Source organism: Amborella trichopoda, chromosome 1 (genome assembly GCF_054954075.1).
Source record: "Amborella trichopoda isolate Santa Cruz 75 chromosome 1, AtrichopodaSantaCruz75HAP2 v2.0, whole genome shotgun sequence".
Lineage (NCBI taxonomy): Eukaryota > Viridiplantae > Streptophyta > Magnoliopsida > Amborellales > Amborellaceae > Amborella > Amborella trichopoda.
In genome coordinates this window covers 36,241,526-36,251,057 of record NC_142336.1, presented here as the reverse complement: position 1 = coordinate 36,251,057, position 9,532 = coordinate 36,241,526, and positions in this window count along the sequence as shown.

Below are 9,532 nucleotides of genomic sequence, written 5' to 3'. Positions count from 1 at the left end.
GAAAAAGCCACGAACTCTCACTTGCTGCCATTAAAATGAAAATACATTTAAGATGCATATCTGAAAATAAAGATGGAATGAAATTAAAAGAACAAAAACTAAGAGAATATATTATACCTTGCCTCAGGTTACCCTTAAGGACTTAGCACACCCCACATCGGGTCTCTTTCACCAATGGCATATGGGATCTAGGTCCAAAAATTTGTCTCACAAATTTGGGAAGCTCAGGCAAAAACCAACAGAGAGCTTAACTTGGTATATGCTTGACTAAGGCTCAACACCTGAGCATAAGGCCAAGACCTAGGCCTAGGCTAATTACCTTGGGAGTGTCACCCCTTTAATTAGTTTTCCTTCGTAAACCACAAAGTTTGGAAAGAGAGAGAGAGAAGAAGAAGAAGAGAGGTATTTAGAGAGTGATGTGCCACTCCTTGAGGCTTAGAGGGAGAGAAAGATATCAAGTGTAGAGTATGAGCCCCATCCATAGCTAGTTTATATAAAACTAAGGCTAAGGTTTCTAAAGCTAGGATTTTATCATCTTTGTGAGACTTAATCTTCAAATTTGATTTTGAAAACCTAAGTGGTGAAGAGAACTCGTCCATTCGTCACTTAGATCACCTATCATGATTAAAGAGATGAAGTGGAACCATTATCCCTCCGATTCCATAACTCATTTCTAATCAAATATTGTGTAGAGAAAGTAATAAATCAATCACAATTAATTTCTTATACATTCTTATTTTGAAATCAATCACAACTAATTTATTACACATTCTTATTTTGAAAGCAATCAAAATCTCTACACAAAAGGTTTCTTAAAATATCAAGTCAACATAAAACATAATTGTTATTTTTCAATTTAAGAAAGTTTAGAGGTGGTGGGGTGCACCACCCATAGGGTGGCAATGTGGACCCCACGCCCCATAATATAGCATGCCCAATGTACCCAATATGCCATAATGTGCCCCCAAATACTTTAAACATAACTTCAGGTAATAAAATAATTTTGTTAGACCTCTAAATATTTTATTTTTTCTGATTAAAATAAATCTATAAAATTAATTTTTCTTTAGTTAAAAATCATTTCTCAATAAAAATAATAATTAAAGAGGTCTAAAAATTCATTTTAATTATTTAAACAATAATTAAAATATATTTAAACATATCTAACAAGATTTGATGGGAATTAGATTTATAGAGTTATGATTATGATGAATATACCGAGGACTCTATCCTCTTTAGAGACTGTATCTTACTGCATCTTTCTCAAACTGATCCAACAATTATCGTGACCCACCGTCGCTTGTAGGGGTTCATGATTGGACTATCAAAGTCAGCAGATAAAGTGAAGGTTCTATGATTCTAGACCATGGATTACATGTCCCTCATTAAGGACAAGTCTAGGCCCCATTCCAGCAGTATGCTCAATGGGTCCTTTCAACATCTCTTCTGCTCATGTACATGTCACACACCCTTATCTAGTGTACATGCCATATGATGGTAATGATAAGAATTTAGGCATTTGTCCTCCTCAACCATCCATCACACACATTAGTCAAATCCATGGCCCCTGGCTAACTGTTTTAGGCACATTTTCGATCGCATTGAGGGATAACCCCACATCAAAAACCTTTATCGGTTGTGTTCGTACAATGCCTAGGACTACTGATTTTTAAACATCACGTTGTGTTGTAGTCAGTCAAAGCTCAGGTGTGTTCAGGCATAAACAATGCCTCATAGTCCAATGTGGACCACACTCCCACTGGAGCCAACATTTCACTATATGTTTTTTAAGTACATGCTCTCATAAGTCCTTTAAATGGTCACACAACCCCAATATTTGTCCTTCTTTTATGACTGAGAACCACTCCCATACCTTATATAAGATTTTTTCTTTTAGATTACCTTACTCGAAATCACTCCTTCAAACATTTTTATATTTCTTTCTAACCATATATCCCATGGTATAGCTGCTCGAAAAATCCTCCAAATACTTGTCCCCACTTTTGGAAATTTATCAATCTCCAGGCCTACCAAGATATTCACTTGATTTTGAGGCAAAGTCAAAGTATATCGAATCATGCTGAAAGCCCACATCCAAATAGAAGAAGTGAATGGATAATGCAAGAAGAAGCGAACACCAGCTTCTTCATCTGCCATACAGAGGAGACACACATTGGGCAAAATCTTTTCCCTCCTTAAATTATCTATAATCAGAACTCTATCTTGCATAAAAATGCAAATAAAAGCATGTACCTTCTTGGGGGATCTTCCATTTCTAAATCTTATTAAGTATAGGTTTAGACCATCACAATCGATAAAGAAACAATAACTTATACATTGATTTCACCTACAACTTGCCATTAGCTTCCTCTTTCCACACCAATTCATCATTCGCATTTTGTGTTGCATAGATCCTTTTAATAGATTCCATAATTCATGTAGTTGATTTAAAACAACATTAGACTATTGTAAGAGCAATTAATAGTCCAAGAAGAGTTTGTGCCCCTTATTTCAAATTTTTTTGCTACCATTGCTTCCTTATTAACCACCCTATGATAAACTTTTGGAAACCTCCATTTCAAAGGTCGATCACCAATCCACTTATGATTCCAAAATTGCACCTTATCACCTTTCCCCACCACCCATCTGGAATGATTTTCAACAATTAATTTGCAGCTTAAAAAGGTCTTCCAAATCTAAGATTGACTAAAGTTGTTTGTACATCTTGTTATCTTCCCGCCATGTCCGTAGTTCTCCCTGACTACCTCCTTCTATAAGTGATATTCATTAGCAAGAAGTCTCCACCACCACTCAGACAGTAAAGCGTAGTTCACATACTTCAATCTCTTTACTCCCAGTCCTCCCATACACATTGGCATACACACCTTATCCCAACTGATTAAATGAAATTTATTACCATTCTCCAAAGAACCCCATTAAAATATTATCATTAGCTGTTGTTGGCATTTTGGTTTGAAAAATACTTGTGTGTATTTCAAAACAACAATATGGTTTTGTAGTTTTTTCCTAAGCTATATTTTGTAGAGAGAAAGCTGCGGTATTTTTGTCCTACATTGAAGTGGAGAGAGTTATATGAACAGTATTTAAGAGTAGGAAGAGTATGCTTTCACATGCCTTATGCTCTTAGTACAAAGGTGAGAGAGATGGTGCTTGTGTGGAGCAGATGAAGCGTGAGACACACATGTGCAGTGAGAGGGCGAGGAGGTAGGAGGTGGGCACAAGGGCACTTGATGATGCACTTTGCACTTCTAATGCTCGCGTCGGTGCGAGAGGTGCCCCTCACACATGTGCGAGTTTGGCTCGAGGCTCGATATATTTTTGTGACTCGTATAAGACAACCAACGAGTCATTTAGCCATTGATGAAATGGAGGCTGTAACAGCAGCCATCAAATGAGTTAAGGGGTTGTATGTAACTTGTAGTTATTGGTGGTACATATAACCACTACTATAGTAAATGTACAGCCACCTTGTAGTTCTATATAATGGGGTCTCTCTCCCATGCCAAATACACACTTGATCAAACACTTTTGCATCTCTCTCAATATACCTTATCTGTGAAAATCCAAATCACATAATAGTGGCTCATCTCTATATCTCTACTCGATTTTGTCTCTTTCTCTCTCTAATTATCAAGACTCTGGTGTCTAGTGTGTGGGTTCCAAGCTCGGGTGCATAGAGCTTAAGAACCTCAGAGAGACCTCTCTGTTTTCTTTATCCCGAAGACGAGTTGCTCTTATTATGCACATCAAATACAAGATCGTAGGGGGGTAAATATCGTCTTGAGATAGCGCTCCTACGTGCCCTAAAACACAAAGAGTTCAAGCTTCTCATTTTTCAAAATCGTACCATCTTCTGGCCCCATTTTACCTACCAATTTACCAACAGCTTCTTTATCTGTTTACCACATCATAAATAAAGACATTTGATAAATTGGTGTGCTCGCCAAAGAGGAGTTAAGAAGGGCGATTCTTCCCAAAGTGATAGGACCTTTGATTTCCATAAATCAAGCCTGAATTGTAGCCTATTGATAATAAAATTCCATGAAGATCGCGATAATCTCGAATTGGATATAGGGAAGCTCAAATACTTGATTGGAAACGATTCAACTTCGTACTCCATAATAGCCAAATATGCCACCAAATTCCCATCACAACCCACTCTAATGAGTGTAGTTTTCTGAAAATTTACTTTTAAACCAACTGTTGATCACACACCTCAAAAATCTTAAAATATTTATTACATAGGTTGCACTTGCATCATAGAAGATGCAAGTTTCATCTGCATATTGTAAACGTGTAACACAAAACTCATTTTTAGCCGCCCTAAACAATGAAAATCAACCCCTAAGAGCCATATTTCACAACATAAAACTGAAGCCTTCGCCTACCAAAGTGAACAAACAAGTTCATAGTGGATCTCCTTGCCTTAATCCCTTGGAGGCTTTAAAGAATTGTTTAGGACTACCATTAATAAGAACCAAAAAATAAGCACTATTGAGCCACCCAAATATCCAATTCTTCCACCTTGAATCAAAACCTGTACATCGCATGATTTCTATAAGGATTTCTCATTCTACATGACCATATGTTTTCTCCATATCCAACTTGAGTAAGAAATCCGGGCTCCCTTCTACTATTTTTTAATAATACATTCTTGGGCAATGAAGATACTATTTGTAATCATTCTTGTTTTTAATGAAAGTAGCATGTAGTCCCAAAACAACATAAGGAGGACTTGTTTCAATCCTTCTGCCAAAATCTTAGCAATGATCTTGTAAGTAAACTAATGAGACACATCATAAATGCTCGCAATATTTGACTTTTTAGGAAAGAGGGCAATATAAGTAGAGTTGATAGGTTTGTCAACAATTCCCCTTGCTTAAAAATCGTTCACTAGTTCCATTAACACACCTTTCACCATAGGCCAAATATTTTGAAAAAAGAACAACGGGAAACCATATGGGCCCGGAGACTTATCATTCACCAACATGGAACCCACCCTTCTAACATCATCTTTCGAAAGGCCACCTCTAGCTCATTGCTTTTGACTGAGTCAAAGATTTGAAATTAACTCGTACTAAATTCATTGACCAAGGCACTTCACTAGAAAAGGCATTCTAGAAGAATTTCACAAATTCAAGATCTCAACAATCTTGATCTCCTTCATTCACTCCTTCAAAAGAGATACTCGAAATATCATTATGTTTTCTCCTCGCATTCACAATTGCATGAAATAACTTAATATTATTATCCCCCTCTTTCAATCATTTTATTATGGATCTTTGTCTCCAATAAATTTCTTCCACAATAGCTCATGTAAGGTAGCTGACATCTCCCTATTCTCAACTTTCTGATCTAACAAAATTACTCCACTATCTTGGATCTCCTGCTCTAAAGACTTCATCCACACAACATAGTCTCGCCGATTTTCCTTGCAATTTAGAATATATTTTCTTTTTTCCATTCACTGAGAATATGTTTAACATTGAGTAACTTCTTGTATATGCTACACCTAATGCAAGCATACACAATTGTATTTGCCCAAGTATTTTTAATGTGATTGACGACATTAGGCTCTCTCAACCATGCCGGATCCTTTCTAAATGGTTTAGGGCCCATTAATTGTTTTTCAACTTGAAGACATATTGCTATGTGATTTGATGAAAGCTTAGGCAAGGCATTTCTACAGCTCAATGGGAATTGCCTCTCCCACTCACTAGGCCAAGAATCTATCCAATTTGCTCATAATGAGATTTTCTACACTACTGTTTGACCAAGTGAAATAACTTTCATTCAATTGAAAATTGATGTGGCGTCCCCCCATAATAAAATCGTTACTGTTTTGCATTAAATAATTTTAGGGCATCACAGATAAAGTTTCGTCTGGTGAGGAAATGAAATTGAAATCACTCCCCATACACCAAAGCAGATTGAGATTACATGCAACATTAGAAATTTCAGAAAGAAATGCTTCTTTTGAGGCAAAACCGTTAGGATCGTACACATTAAAAAACACCCTTCTAAAAGGTCCCAAAGGACATTAAAGAACAATTGCAAAAAATCGTACTTTCACAATGATATCCATGTAAACCAAAAAGGAAGAGTCTCACACCATCCACAACCTTCCTGAAGCACCTACTGCATCTAACCCAGTAAAAGAAAAATTACCCATTCTCCAAATACATATAATATATCTGATAGTAGTGCTAGGGAGCTTAGTCTCTTGTAACCTAACTACCTCTGGTCAATAATTCTTCAAAATTAGATGCAGCTCTTTCTTTCTACACACATCTCCCAATCCACATGCATTCCAACTATCTTCATGAATTTTCGAAGATGACCTATGCCTAGTGATTATGGAACATTGGCAAACACAGAAGTTGAACTGGAGGAAGAAGCCTCCCTTTGAGATATAAAATTATTATTACTCACAATGATAATGCCCCCATGTCCTCTATTCATTGATTGTTTTGCTGCCACACAGGCCGATTGACCTAGAGGGTTGTGCAACAACTTCCATTTCATTAGGACTTTCCCTTCCTCCTTCGTAATCTTTGAAAGAAATATAATATCGTCCTCCATATTATGCAATTCAATTTTTGAACGCTTGTTTGACTTTTCAAATGCAATTAGAAACCGTTGTTTTTTTTTTAAAAGCATACGCCATTGTTCTACTTGTGCTATTTTTTTTGGATATCTACAATAGAGGAACTAGAATGCACTATTGACAATCTAGATTTTTGAGCATCAAGCTTTGGGACACTCTTCGCAATTCCTTTTCCGTGCTTTTGGTTAACAACCACCCATTCCTCATTGGGATTGTGGACAAGAGCATATTACCTCGTCCTTGTTTAAGAACCCACATGAAAAATAGGACTTTAGAAAAGAGCTCCTCTGTATACTAGAGAGAGAAAGGAGATTTTAGATAGAAATCCTCTAGTAGACATAAGAAGAAAGAATGGGAGAGGGAATTTTAATGAAGGGTGAGGTTTGTATAAGGTGCCATGTTTATACTATAAGTAATGCACACTTCTAAATTTGTTTGGAGATATGGTGTTATGTCGGAAACCTTATGATGGCTTGAAATATATTTTTATCCATAATTATAAAAATTTAAACTTTCAAAATGTACAGATCGAGCATATCTATAACATTATAAAAATTATAAAAATCTGAAAAATAGATGGTCCATATATTTTGTTACATGGTATACTATTTATTTCTAAGATTTGAAATTCATTTTTTTTTTCTTCATATCGATACATCTCGAGCTCGAGATGATCAAATTGGAGGGTTTTCCAAATCATAATTGCCTCCTCTAGAGGAATTTGAGGTGCACCTTGCTTCAATGGTATAATGTTGACACCTTATATAAATTTTTCCTTTAATAAAAAGAAGAGAGATATTTACCAGAAAAGAGTGAGAATTTAAAGAGAAACGTAGATGAGAGAGATATTTGATTGGCCATGTTCAAATTGTGGTTTTAGAAGAGTGCCATATTGTCTCCTTGCATTCCCAAGAAAATGATTTGGAGGGAATGTAGTTTTTCTGGAAATGTTAATCTCAAATTTGTCTTTAAACCCATTTTACATAGTTTTTCTCAGCATTAAGGGTCTATTTGCTATTTGAAGTTAGGGATTCCTTGAAAACTAGAAGTCTTAGGTTCCTAGAAGCTAGAACTGTAGATCTATTAAGCTCACTGCTTCACAGAGAGAGAGAGAGAGAGAGAGAGAGAGAGAGAGAGAGAGAGAGAGAGAGAGAGAGAGAAAGCATGGTTAGAGAGAGGACACGATTATAGGGAAAAATGACAGAGAGAGAGAGAAAGCACATTTAGAGAGAGACAATGCATTGTTAAAGAGAGAAATATAACAAACAAATATGTTGAAGAGAAAAATGACAAACTTAAAGAGAATAGATTTAGAGAGAGAAAAGACATAATTAGAGAAAGAAATGATATTGGTAGAGAGAGGAGTTTGAGAGAGAGGGCATGATTAGATAAAGAAGTTTGAAATATAATTGACATAATTAGAGGGAGGATTTAGGTTAGAAAGGGCATAATTAGAGAGAGAAAGCACAGTGAGTTGGAGAGAGAAATGACACATTTAGAGAGAGCACTGAAGGAAAGGCACCGTTGGAGAGAGACAAGTTAGAGATATGAAATACACGGTGGAATAACATGATTAGAGAGAAAAACGTGTTGGCAAGATATAGAAATGGAATGTCACATGGAGAAGATAAGAAGCAAACTTTCTAAAAATCAAGGCACATGAACCGCGGCAGGGGGATAAGAGCTACAAGATCTAACTTTTTGAGAACTTGATACACTATAACACTTATTGTTATCAAATATTTTTTTTTACAAGAAATTAGAACTTCCAACTTCTAGAACTGAAATTTCCAGCTATCAAACGAGCCCTAAAATTATACACTCCAAACCTATGTTGGAAAAACCAGGCGATCTAACTGATAACCGTCCTGTTAGATCGGAACCAACCATTGGCCAATTCCAGTTTCGTGAGGTTTTAGTTATCCGCCAGTAATTTTTAAAAAAAATTCAAAAAAATGTATATAAAACCCAAAAAAAAAGAATTTAGTTTGTAATACATTTTTTAATATTCTTTACATTATTAGAAAATTTTTTCATCATTAATACTCACTTTTATATTTGTCCACTTTTTTTGAAAATTTTACAAATACCCCTTGGCATAAATCGAATTAGAGCCTAAGCTCTAAACAATCAAATTAGAGCCTACCTTTAAACAATGTCCAAAAATGTGGTTTCAATACTGGAAATCTTTGTGATAGCTTTAAAATATATTTTATTTTTTATTTATAAAGTTTAAAGATTAAAGAGTAGTGTAGAATGAAAGATAAAAAAAAAACTTGAAAATTAATGGTCCAAAAATGCGTTACAAAATACACTATTTCCAATTTTTGAAATCTATTTTTTTTTCATGTCTATGCATCTTGATGTTGAGATGATCAATTTGAAGATATTTGGGCACCAAAACAATTGAAATTTTTGAGATAGGCTTTAATTTGATTGTTTAGAGTCTCGGCTCTATATAAACTTTTCTTTTTTGTATTACTTTTATTTTGTTCAACAATTTTTTGACGAAGTTACAAATAATCCGGCCAAAGTAATAGGAATTAGACCTAACACGATTCCAAATGGAAAAACTTAAATCATTTCAATTTGTTTGAAAGGGGAGAAAGAGAGAGGTAATATCTATCCCTAAATATTACTTCGAATCACCCATGAATCTCAATGACCAAGAATTGGCAATGGACACTGAAAGGAACTATAGAATACCTGGAATCTCACAGAAATCTAAATTTTTACGACTTTTCTAGTTAAAATGGTTGAATCGGCCAGTTTACTGACTAGGCCGGTTAAATCACTTCTGGCCTTATGTCCGGTTAACCCTTGGAGTTCGATTTTTCGAACACTCCTCCAAACCTTCTTACCATCTCACAAGTGTTTTGTCCATCACATAGTGTCTTGCAACCA